The sequence below is a fragment of the Papaver somniferum genome, chromosome 1 (genome assembly GCF_003573695.1).
Source record: "Papaver somniferum cultivar HN1 chromosome 1, ASM357369v1, whole genome shotgun sequence".
In the NCBI taxonomy this organism is placed as follows: Eukaryota; Viridiplantae; Streptophyta; class Magnoliopsida; order Ranunculales; family Papaveraceae; genus Papaver; species Papaver somniferum.
In genome coordinates this window covers 128,022,942-128,035,266 of record NC_039358.1, presented here as the reverse complement: position 1 = coordinate 128,035,266, position 12,325 = coordinate 128,022,942, and positions in this window count along the sequence as shown.

Below are 12,325 nucleotides of genomic sequence, written 5' to 3'. Positions count from 1 at the left end.
CCTTACTGGAAAACCTCTGGTTCCATGCTTTCTCAGAGTTTTATGAAGCAGCCAAACGATCCGCGACTACTGCACCTGCTTTCCTGAAAAGCAAAGTCTGCAAGATCGAAGAACCTCGAATCAGCCGACGCCTAGTCAGCAATCAGTGCAATCTCCAGCCTTCGACAAACATTGTTGCTGAAAGAAGTGAAAGGAAATCCTAGACACGGCATCAGATCGCTTCTCCAACATCCCAGACTCCTCTAAAGGCGCAAAAGATAACCAACCTTGAAATGCACAAACCTCGACCCGACATCAAAGAACGGGGAAATGATCGGGGACTCAAACTGCCATCTTCCAACTGAAGAAGTGATCGAGTTACTGGAATTCTGGGTTTAAGATGATGCAATCTACTGTTCATCATAGAGGGCCAACTGAAGGAAAAATGGAGAATCCCAGGTACGCCGTCTTCATAGACTCATCAATCATCCAACAAGTAACTGCAACATATAAGGTGGATCCACCATGGCTTCAACTGGGGACTGAAGGAGTACACAAGAATCCTCTCTCAATCGGAACCTTTACACTCTCCGAACAACCAGTCGAGAAGAAGTTCAATCGTTGATCGAGCATATCTGTGAATTGCTCTATTCATCAAAGGACAAAGAAAGACATGTTCACAACACCGAATCATATTGTGTCAGACGTTTCCATCCTGGAAAACTCCTTGAAACCTTCATCCACAGACAAGGAGATGCACGACCGGGGACTGCTTACCACAGTCAATCTCAGAAGAAACGAATTTGCAAGAACGTTGATCGATGCTGGCACCGCCATCAACAACATTCCACTGAAAACCATCAGATCCGCAGGCATCACTCGACAAGAAGCCGCTCATGCTCCCGTCTCAGAGACCTTGAAGGAGCGCTCGGAAATACTTCTGGCTACATCACTCTCAAAATGAACATAAATCCAAACTGGGCAGAAACCATGTTTCACATAACCAGGAAATCCAGGACATGACATGTCCTTCAGAAGAACGTGGATCCACGCTGAAAAGATGGGTACCTACAAAGCGCCTCTGGTTACACATCTCTCCAACGAAGAAATTTCTGATCCAGAAGATTTTACGGACATACCATCATCAGAGCACTTGGAGGAATTTCGAACTTTGACGAGATTGAAGCAAGAACCTGCAAAAGATGCATAGACATTCATCAAGAGGTTCCACACTCAGGCAAGTCTCATTCCTCCCGTGTCTACGTCATTTATTTCTTCACATGCTATCCTAGCATGGGGACTCAATTCTGCTAGAAACTCTGCAAGACGTTGTGAATGGTAGCCTCTCCAAATCGAGCACCGAACATTCATTACCGAGATGATGTCCAAGCATGGCAAAAATACTTTGGGCGTTTCTCCATAGCTTTGCAGGAGCGTCCATGTGTGCCACAAAATCAGAAAACTCTGATGGCTGCACAAGTGTTGAATCTTACTACCGCAACGAGAAGAATGCTGCATCAACAGAAGATACTCAGGGCCAGATGATCAAAGCTACGACATTTGATGCTTAAGGGATATGATGCTTCAACAATCAAGCATCTAAGAAGCCTTCAAATTGTACTCCCAATCAAAGAGTACACCTTCGATAATGGCGCCTCTGGCTTCAACACAAATATCTCTACACTGATTCAACACCAGCACGATCAAAGTATTACTAAACTACAATCGATAAGTCTTCATTATCCCATGATAATACTTCTGAAGAGATGCAACATCATTCATACATGGATGGCATTAACTCCTTCAACATACACTGGACAACCTGAGGTGATTCCGTGAAACTTCATCAACGGGGACTTCTCTACATCACAAACCTGCATGACTGAGGAACTTCTTCCCTCACCGATCCAGAATGGAGATTTATGCTGCTATCTTCCACAACAATGTGGATTCACTTACAAAGCCGCTTCACGATACAGTCATGCTTTCAAGAGCACTCAGGTTGAACTCCCAGTATACCGGATTCTCAACTCACTAACTAGTTCGTCAATAAAATGCTCACTGAATGGAGGAGCAACGAATAATCATGGTTCCAGCCTTTTTCGATCTCTGGAGCAGCTCTAACCATAGCATCGACATCAGCAAGGATATCTGGTGGAAATCCTTCCATGGTCTCAGCATCAATAAGAATATATGGAGAAAACTCAATCGTGATCTCAGCATCAACAACGGGAGAAACATCCTCATGACATGGCTTCATCAACTAACCGTTCTCTGAAGTGTTACACATGAAGCGGGCTTCTCCAAGCACTAATGATTCATATCAAGGTATCTAGACGTGAAAACACGTTAGCATGAGCATCTTCCGAAAGCTTGCATGGTGGACGGTCACAAGCCAAAGTCTTCTACAAGATGTTCTACAGATAAAGTACAACATACTTCAGCCCATGGGTTTACAAAAACGTACCAATGAGTGAGGAATAGGACAATACTTCCTCAACAAAAGATGTTCGTCTATGTCTCTTCTACAACATACCAAAAGGCGCATCAATCGGACATACGAGCTAAAAGATATGGCCTTTACTGTCAGGTCTACGAGATCTGAAAAATCTGTACGGGATTACAAATTACAAATGTGCACGCCTCGTTGGCTGACTTCTACAACTCCAAATTGAGTGATTCTTTTCTCATGTGATAACTCAATCTCTTATCTTCAAAAGTTGGGGTCAAGCATCGAATTCCGACGTCGTATGAGGTTTCTACAGCTTCCAGAGCATACAACGCGCAACCAGAGATTCGTGGACGGGATTCATAACTTCCACAGTCGATCGATGTCCACCAGGTCTTTTCGCTAAGTCCTTCATCAAGGTACCTCCAACTTCCACCACCTAGGTCTTTACATCGATTTTTCTACCCGGGTCCTCTATCTAGGTCTTGACAGAAGAAGGGAAAATGAAAGAGGGAGATTCAACAATATACTGGGGACTGTCGGTCCACCGATCATGACGATCAATTTCACATCCCAACACTCGTGGTGCCGGGCTCTCCAGTGCTAATCATTCATCATAAAAGGAATGCTACCACGGGACATGAAACCATGGTCATTGCATCATCCCCTCTTGAGAGCAACCTCAGTTATGGTCCCATGATCAGGGTTTCAGAAGTAATGTTTCTACGACTGACAGAAACAAGGTGGTAATCAAGCACCATGCTCATATGCCAATCAAGGAGTCCTGATATCAATTGAATCAATGGCATAAACCCTTCACCAATTTTTCAAGACACAAGCGAATGGTCTAAAGACGCAACATGAGTGTTTTACAACAAGCCCGTCTGAAATAATTTTATGCTTTCCTGTACAAACCGACGAGCTGGGAGCAATTGGTGAAGAATATAGGTATGGTTAATATACCATTTTCTTTGTATGTATGTCCTATACAACATATCAAAAATTCACAATAATTGGAGAAACGAGCGAAGAGTTGTGGCCAAAACATTGGACCCCATGCCAGCTGTAAATTTTCTGAAGGTTTCCTGGAAGTTTACTGTTTCGTCGATTTCGGATCCTAAACAATCTCTAAACTCAAATATCTTCTTTGTTAAATCTTGTAAATTTCCTGGGCTTGAGGATACATATGCAGATGTCGAAAATACGACCCCAAACGAAGATTATACAGCGCTTTTACTAAATGCTGAAGTCTGAAATTTCCTGGTGACGTATTTCGGCAAAATTACTCGTGTATTCACATGGGTTTTCATTCATTCACTCACAAATCAGCAATTTCATACTTCTATGAAGAGGTCACATGAGATATACTTACTAGGGGAGTATCTAAACCATTTGAGGGTTCGGCAATGTTGGAATCTCCGTTGGCAACTCCATTATCTTCATTCGGTTCGGGATTTTGGGAACTCTCCATATTCTCATATCTCAAAGAAGAGCACGCTTCATAAACATAATGCTTATATACCATGATTTCTTCCTGGGTTCGTCAACAACAATTATTATTATGTCATTCAAGGAGATTCCACGATCACGTGCACAAAAAAGGGTACTTACATCGACTTCTTCATTAGTGCTGGATTCATGAATTTTTTACCCGGGAACAAGTTGAAGACCGTCAATCGATGGAGCAAAAGTCTGAAAATAAGTAACAAGCCTTGATATCATGATCCTAATTACACGGGTAAAGTCATGACACAAGGAGCGGCTGGGGACTGCCCGTCATTTGCTAACACCCTATAGTCCTTACTTCTGGGCTCTCCGCTCCCGTAGATTTTCCTCCATTTCCATGGAGTCTACATTGATCCAGGATCTGACTACACGAACATCCTATGGTAAAGCTAACGGAATAACCAGGAATACAACTCAGTATGAAGGATCTCTCACCACTCAGAGCACATCGTTCATACAAAGCGCAGGATTCGACAGAACAATGAATCATGGATTAAAGGTGCTCACAACAACGTCTACAAAAATGGTAATCCTCCACTCTTACCTATTTATGTTTCACAAACTTAGTGATAATAACGTAAAACCTTCGAAAAACTTGCTCGCCTCTTCAAACTTTCCAAGATGAGCAAAATTCAGTAGTTAAAACCAGCACCTGACTTTTCATGAAACTATGAATAATTCACATAACCTTTCATATGAACTTTCGCTGGTTTTCTACATGTGTGCATACACTATAATATCGCCAAACTCATACATACATTATTTCATCATGTATACAATTGCTTGCTTCCAGCAATTTCTCAAAAATCATAAATTGATTTTCATGAAACCGTGGACAACCCACGTAAAGTTTTTACTGAGTGAACATCCACTGGTTTTTCGAAAATTGGACAGACGTCCATTCTACAGTTGTGAAAACTCACAGACATTATTTCACCATGTATAATTGTCTACTTTCAACAGTTGTTCAAAATCAAAACATGATTTTACAAAATATGTAAATATTTAACGTGAAACCCATGTAAATTTGAAAAATATATCTACATACATTTTCTCCTTCGCGCGAGCATCTGTCTTTGAAGCGAGAGTATATTTTCAAAAATTTGTGAACGCTCACATATCGAAAATAAAATTTTTCATGAAAGCTCATAGACAAAAATTTTATTAAAAACGCACGTCTTTTCAAAAAAAAAAGTTTTCTCTCGTGCGAGCATTCACCTTTGGAAAGAGAGTTTATTCCATTTTGTGAAATCTCACAAAGATAAAATTTTGGTTTTCGTGAAAGCTCATAAACAAAACTTTATATCATTAGACTCAAGTCTATTTTGTTTGTTCTTTAAACTAATGAACAAACGAGCGTCTATTCCTAAAATAAGGATTTCCTTATTGGGCCCGGCTCGCGAATCCTAACCAACCACGGACTCGTCGTCCAAACCAGTGGTTCAACACCAATTTATGCTCATCAAACGATGCTCCAATCATGACATTGAAGCCTTCATCAAGTCGTGGTTTTCTCATGCTCTCTAAATCCGGTAACGTCTCAACTTACGACTAAGTTCAATTACTGGTATTATTATTTATGGCCGGAAAATCACCATTTAATGCTGACTGAGGAACACAACTTTCCTTAGTAAGCAGGGGACTTAATATATATGGTGGATTTTCGACAAGGGCTAAAATTGTAAACTCATAATTACACGAAGCTCTGATCCAGCAATCAGACGTGAGTATTGAGACATGGGTCTCTCATCGAATTCTCAACGGAGAGTACTTTCTCTCAGAGTACATGTAGATATGTAGTCTCACGACTGGACAACGACATATCTCATGAATACTTTCAGTGATTATTTATATATAGCATCACGAGATGGACGGCTCCTAGACAGCTTGTGCTGCTAGTATAGAGCGATAACGTCTTCAGGAACAAACAACAAGTTTACCCTGACTATATAAAGGATATGACTTACCGGCAAGCTCGTATCAGGATAATTAATGCTCCTAGACAGCTTTCTCTGCTAGTATAGAACCACAAAGTTAATTATTCTTAATTACAATTGCTCCTATTCCATGGTCGAATCCACGACTTGTCCCATGGAATGACAATAACAATTGTTCTGATTCTATGATCGAATCCACAGCTTGATCTCATAGAATAACAATAACTATATTATCTCATTACTTTGATTTCATGATCGAATCCACAACTGGTCTCATAAATGGTAATAGATAAACCTTAATTACTCCGATTCTATGGTCGAATCTACGATCCCATGGAATGGTAATGCTCACTTTATTATTATGAATTCGTAGTCGAATCCTCAGTTGATCCTATGAATTAATAATAAACATCTTATTACTCAGTTTGGTGAATTATTCTCCACTGAATTCCACAATTAGTAATAAATAATCAACAACCGGGCGTCTGAGCTACCTCTAAGTAAGCCCCGATTCAAATGGTGAAGGTGTATTCAACGATGATACACTAACAGTCACCGCACGAACGAGTATTTCAAAAATACAACGAAACGATGAACCTATGCAAAATAGAGAAGAAAATAATAAATAATTAAAAATATTAACCAGGGTGCTGGGAGCACGGGCACACGTCCGACCGACTGTGTCATGGTCAATCCCACGCCAGTTTTATATTTTTAATGCATTTTATTATTTTCCATGATTTGATGAAAATTCTCTCATTTTATCAAATTTCCTTCGTCTTGAGGAAACTCCTCGGTTTTATGGTACTTCCATAAATCCATAAAAATGATATAAAATTAAGGAAAGGAGTGTGGGGTGTGACCATTGGCCAACCGGCCATGCCTTGGTCCCAACCGGCCCCACACCCACGGTTCTTTATTATTTTATTATTATTATTATTATTATTTCTCTAATTTCATGAAAAACTCCTTGATTTCATGGTATTTTTGCACAAATCATCAAATAATAATAAAATAAAATAAATTATGAAAACTTGTGGGACCGGGCCTTGGCCGGCAGGCCATGCCTTAGACGGTCCCACACGCCCCTCTGTTTTATTATTTTATTATTAGTTTTCCTTGAATTCATCAAATTCCTTGATTTCATGGTATTTCTCTCAAATTTGGAAAAATTCCCTCAAATCATCAAAATACCTAAAAATATTAAAAAATTAGGAAAACTCGTGGGACCGGGCCCTAGCCGGCCGACCATGCCTTCCACGGTCCCACACGACCTTGTTTTTTATTATTTTAATATTTTTTGCTTCCTTGAACCCATGAAAACTCCTTCAATTCATGAAAACTCCCTAAATTCATCAAATTTCTCAAAATTCATGAATTTTTCATAAAATTATTATAAAATTAGGGAAACTCGTGGGACCGGGCCCTAGCCGGCCGGCCATGCCTTCCACGGTCCCACACACCCTTGTTTTATTATTTTAATATCTTTTTCTTCTTTGAACTCATGAAAACTCCTTCAATTCATGGAAACTCTTAAAATTCATCAAATTTCTCAAAATTCATGAATTTTTCATAAAATCATCAAAATATTATAAAATTAAGGAAACGGAACCACGGACCGTGGTCACGACCGGCCGACCATGCCTTGACCACGGCGGTCCCATGACTTCTCATTCCTTATTTTATAATTATTTTTCATCATCTCATGGTGTTTTCCTCAGTTTCGTCGAAACCCTAATTTTGGCATAATTTCTCGAATGGATGCTCAATTGCACGCCAGAAAATATCAAAATTCTCAGGACTGAGAGGCGGACACCTTGGGGTCACGAGCACGCTATCTTGACCGACCAAGATTGACTATTTGGCTCACGGAAGCCGGTCCCATCAATTTTCACAGTTTTGACCTAATTTGCACAATTGCTCGTATTAGGTCCAAAACTCTCCCAAACACTTTGGATTTTCATGAAGTGATCGTCAGGAGGTCACGGGACAATCCAGGGACGGTTTCATGACTCCATGGTCGGTCCCTCGCCTCGCCTCGTCATAATTAATTAGGTTTTCTCACCTAAGGCTCAGACGAGCATTTTCGAATAAATGATTAAACCAGCATTTAATCATTCTTTCACCAACAAATCGTCAACTATTCAGGAGTTCTTCGTATTTGCTCACGTGAGCATATGGACACTACATGGTTGATCCACGGTCCCATGTAATCGCTCCCTCCTTCGTCCCATGGTTGAAATTCTGACGAACCATGAATTGATCATCAATTGATCAAATTAGGATTTCTGAATCCAAGGATCACCATTCCAGATTCTAACCTTAATAATTTTATGACGACCTCATGGTCATTAATTTGATTAATTATGCTCGGTTCAACAACCAGTATTCTAATTAATATTTTTGGTACGCTTCCAATAATCCATCAGACGAGCAACACATGCTCAGACGATCAAATATTCAAAAATTCATCACATGAGCAACACTTGCTCAGATGATAAATATTTTTTCAAACCAAGGAGTATTGGTTCAACAATCAATATTCAACGATCTACCGAATAAGCAATACTTGCTCACTTCATCGTAAGAACTATACCTCTGTCTCATGACATGTTCAATTCACGAGTTTCAGAACATCATGTTCAACTTAACGTCTACATGGACTCATCATCCCATCAAACCACGAAGTCATCAATTGACTAAAAAACCACGATACGTCAATCGTGTCACTTGGGGGGATATCACTTAGGGTTTTGGTCTGGCGGTCTACGGCACGTGTGTTCAAACACACGATGGAATGTGAGCAAGTCGTGCAATCAGTTGAAGGAATTCACGAGGTAGTGGGTGGAAAATCGACCAAGTCTCCACACGTTGAGCAACTAGTTTCAAACACGATCCCCACTTCCCCACTCCTTGATTCCATCAACTGTCACACTTCATGGAATCATGGTGTCTACAATTCCAACAATATATATAAGTCTCTGAATCATGATTGAATCAGCATGAACAATATCATCAATATCACGTCTCATCGACAACACGAGATCATCAACTCATCAATTTAGCAACTACTCTCAATTGAGAAATTTCAATCATTCTGAGCTTATCATATTCAGAATTCACACACCCACAATCTTTGATTACCATTGATTCCACACATTTCCCAGCTTCCCTCCTACAGATCAACCCATCCTCTCTTGCGACCGAATTTACTCTGGAACAGTCATTTTCTTGATTTAGGCCGGAGTACTACAGATTGATCTCTCGAATCTAAAGCACCCCCTTCGCAGCGGTGCATCTGTGTGAGGTTTAACATTTCACTCGGTTCGAGGAGTCTCCTTCGTACGGTAGTCTCCTCAATTCCTTAAAAACCAGCAAATCGTTTTTCCCCATCTACAACTAGGTAAAGATGAATTTGGCTAAAGCAAAAGCTTACCAACACATATTTCGAGAAATAGATAGGCGAGTTACACTCGGCTCGAAATAGCAAATGTGTATAATGAAAGTCTATATATCAAAACGACTTTTGTCTCAAGAATAGGAGATAGAGTAGATAGACTTTTGAGTGACAGATAAGTTCAAGTCTCCACATACCTTTTAGTCGATGAAGATCCACCAGTTCCTTGAGTAGTCCTTCGTCTTGTATGATGATTGCAATGGAGTCTTGAGCTCAACTACACTTTCTATCCTAGTCCGTGACCTTTAGCTATATAGGCTAGAAATCAAGACTTATAGTTTTGATCACTAACATTGACAAACATGCTTGAGATAGCAACGCATGCGAGTTCGACCGAGCAATGCTCTATCAAAGACTATTCCTGAAAAGGACATTGTGATGAAAATAATCATATCTCTATCATCCAGATACGATTCTAAGAAACATGCCATCGTTGAGGTAAATAACCTTGAAACACTTTCCATGAATACTCTTGTTGGAAATTTAAAGATCTTTGATCACGAACGTCTATCTAAAGTTGGAAAGCATATTGCATTCAAAGCACAAAAGAACATTAATCTACTTGTGTTGATGGTGGTTTTTAGTTTAGGGATAAAATCGTAAAAGTTTGTCTACCTGACCCGGCATCAGAAGTAGTAGACCTTGATATGCTTGTATTCTACAAGGAATTTGAAGAATATATCAAAATCTGATTAATGCCTATGCCTCTCTTCATATTACTTGTTCGCTAATATGAAGCCTAATAAGTATTTAAGCTCCTAGCTGCATTATTCACTAATGCCGGAGCCTGCTGAGTATCTATTTGTTGATGGTAGTTTTTAGTTCAGGGATAAAACCGTAAAACCCTAAATTTATGTACTCTTGTTCTGCAAAGAAGTAAGCGATATTCAAAGTTGACGAGCGCTTACGCCACTCTGCTTACAATATGTATCGAGCAATTCGATATATTTATATACAAAATTTATCTAGAATAATGTCGATTTCAGAATCACAAATATTCTGTAAATTTTGTCGAGCTCCTGTTTGCATTATTCATTGATGCAGGGTTTGCTGAGCGTTTATCTTATGTTTTGTTCCCGACTGAACTCTTAAATAACTGACATTAAACTTGTGTTCGTTCTTAGCTGAACGCATGGGTCTTCTTAATGTTCATATTAAGATATGCATAAGAGGCACTGCAACTCGTGCCACCGAGAAACGTGCTACTTGCAAAAGTAGCCAAAAATTAACAATTTTGTGCCAACGCGCAAAATTCACTAAAATTGATTAATTTTGTGGCAGCTCGCAAAAAAATCAATTTTGACATAATTTTACGTCAGCTTACAAAATTAGGTTTCCGCCCTAAAACGGAGCCTACACAAATTCTCTATCCCTATTGGTCGAGATCAAACCTTGGCAAACTAGGAAATTAAGCTATCATAGCTAGTAGGAGTCGAATTCTACCCAAAAACGGAAACAAAGAAGAAAAAGGAAAACTGTAGCAAAGGACACATGACCGTGCAACTTGGTTTTGATGTCATTCCCGAAAGAACAACAAGAGTGACCTTAATTTCGAAAGAAAAGAAGGATTTTATTGGACACCAAAACCATAAGAATGATTTTTATATCCAAAACTCAATCAAATTAATCATAAGTAAACCCATGATTAATTTAATCGGAATACGCAATCAAATTAAACACAAAAGTGGTCAACTTAATTAATTGTGCTCAACATAAGTAAACTTACGGAGACACAAAAATACTCAACTAGATTAATTACAAGAGAACCCATAATTAATCTAATTGGAATACACAACCAAACTAATTACGAAAGTAATCAATTTAATTTTCAATTTTTTTGCTCGACATAAGAAAACTTACGGAGAAATAACTAAATAACCAAACAAGATGATTAATTTAGTTCAAAATGCTCAACATAAAGTACCTTACGGAACAACCAACAAAGCTAATAAAAAATAATCAACTTGGTTGTATCGTGCTCAACATAAGACACATTACAGAGCCTCACAGTAATACATACGAATATGGATCAGAGATGACCAATACTGCAAGATACATAAGGATTCATTATATCTTCAATCATTATATGCATAACAACAATAATAGACATAATCCTTGAAAACAAAAGATTTTAACCTATCTTCCATCAACATAATTGACAATATAGGCTTACTTTTGTATTTGTCAAAAGTCCATTCATCATTTTACCAGTACGTGAATACCAAACAAAAACGACTTTACTTTTGACAAAGTATGGGACCTTCAAGTTCACGGACACAAACATACATATCCCATAACAAGTTGCAATATAACAAATCATAAAGATTAATACTGCAAAAACATCATCCTCCAAATATTTTTAGAACTTAAAACTAATAAACCTAAAAAATAATACAAGAAGATGAAAAATAATAGCTATGTGTAGTCACAATCATTGCTATTCAAAGCACTAGTTATTCTTCCAACTAAACCAAAAAGAAGACATACTAGGCAACAAATAAAACTCAGTTTTCCTTGATGATTTCATACCTCTGGAATGGTCCATCAAAATAGGAGTCACTGATTTCCTTGATTTTGTTACTGTAGAGACACCATGTTCATGAGTTAGAACGTTAGTTTTTCGATCAAAAATACGAACGAAGTTTCGAGCCTTAGCGCAGTCAAGAATAACTTTCTTCTGATTCCTGATCAAGATATTCTGAGTACCAAGGATTTTTTCCTGTCCATCAAAAAGCTGGTTTATCTGCAGTTGAAGATTAGCAAGTTTGTTCTTTACTTCATTCTGAACGAGAATTAAATCCTTGATCGATTCTCCAATCCAAGAGTTATACTCTTTTCTTTCATGCATCTTCTTCAAAATAAACTCTTGTGCAGGATCACTTCCTTTGAGATCATCCTCTACAGTAGGGTTAACTTCTTCGTTCGGAATAGTTTCCATCGAGTTCCTTTCTGAAGATTAATGAACACATATATGAGATATATATATGTTCAAAAGTA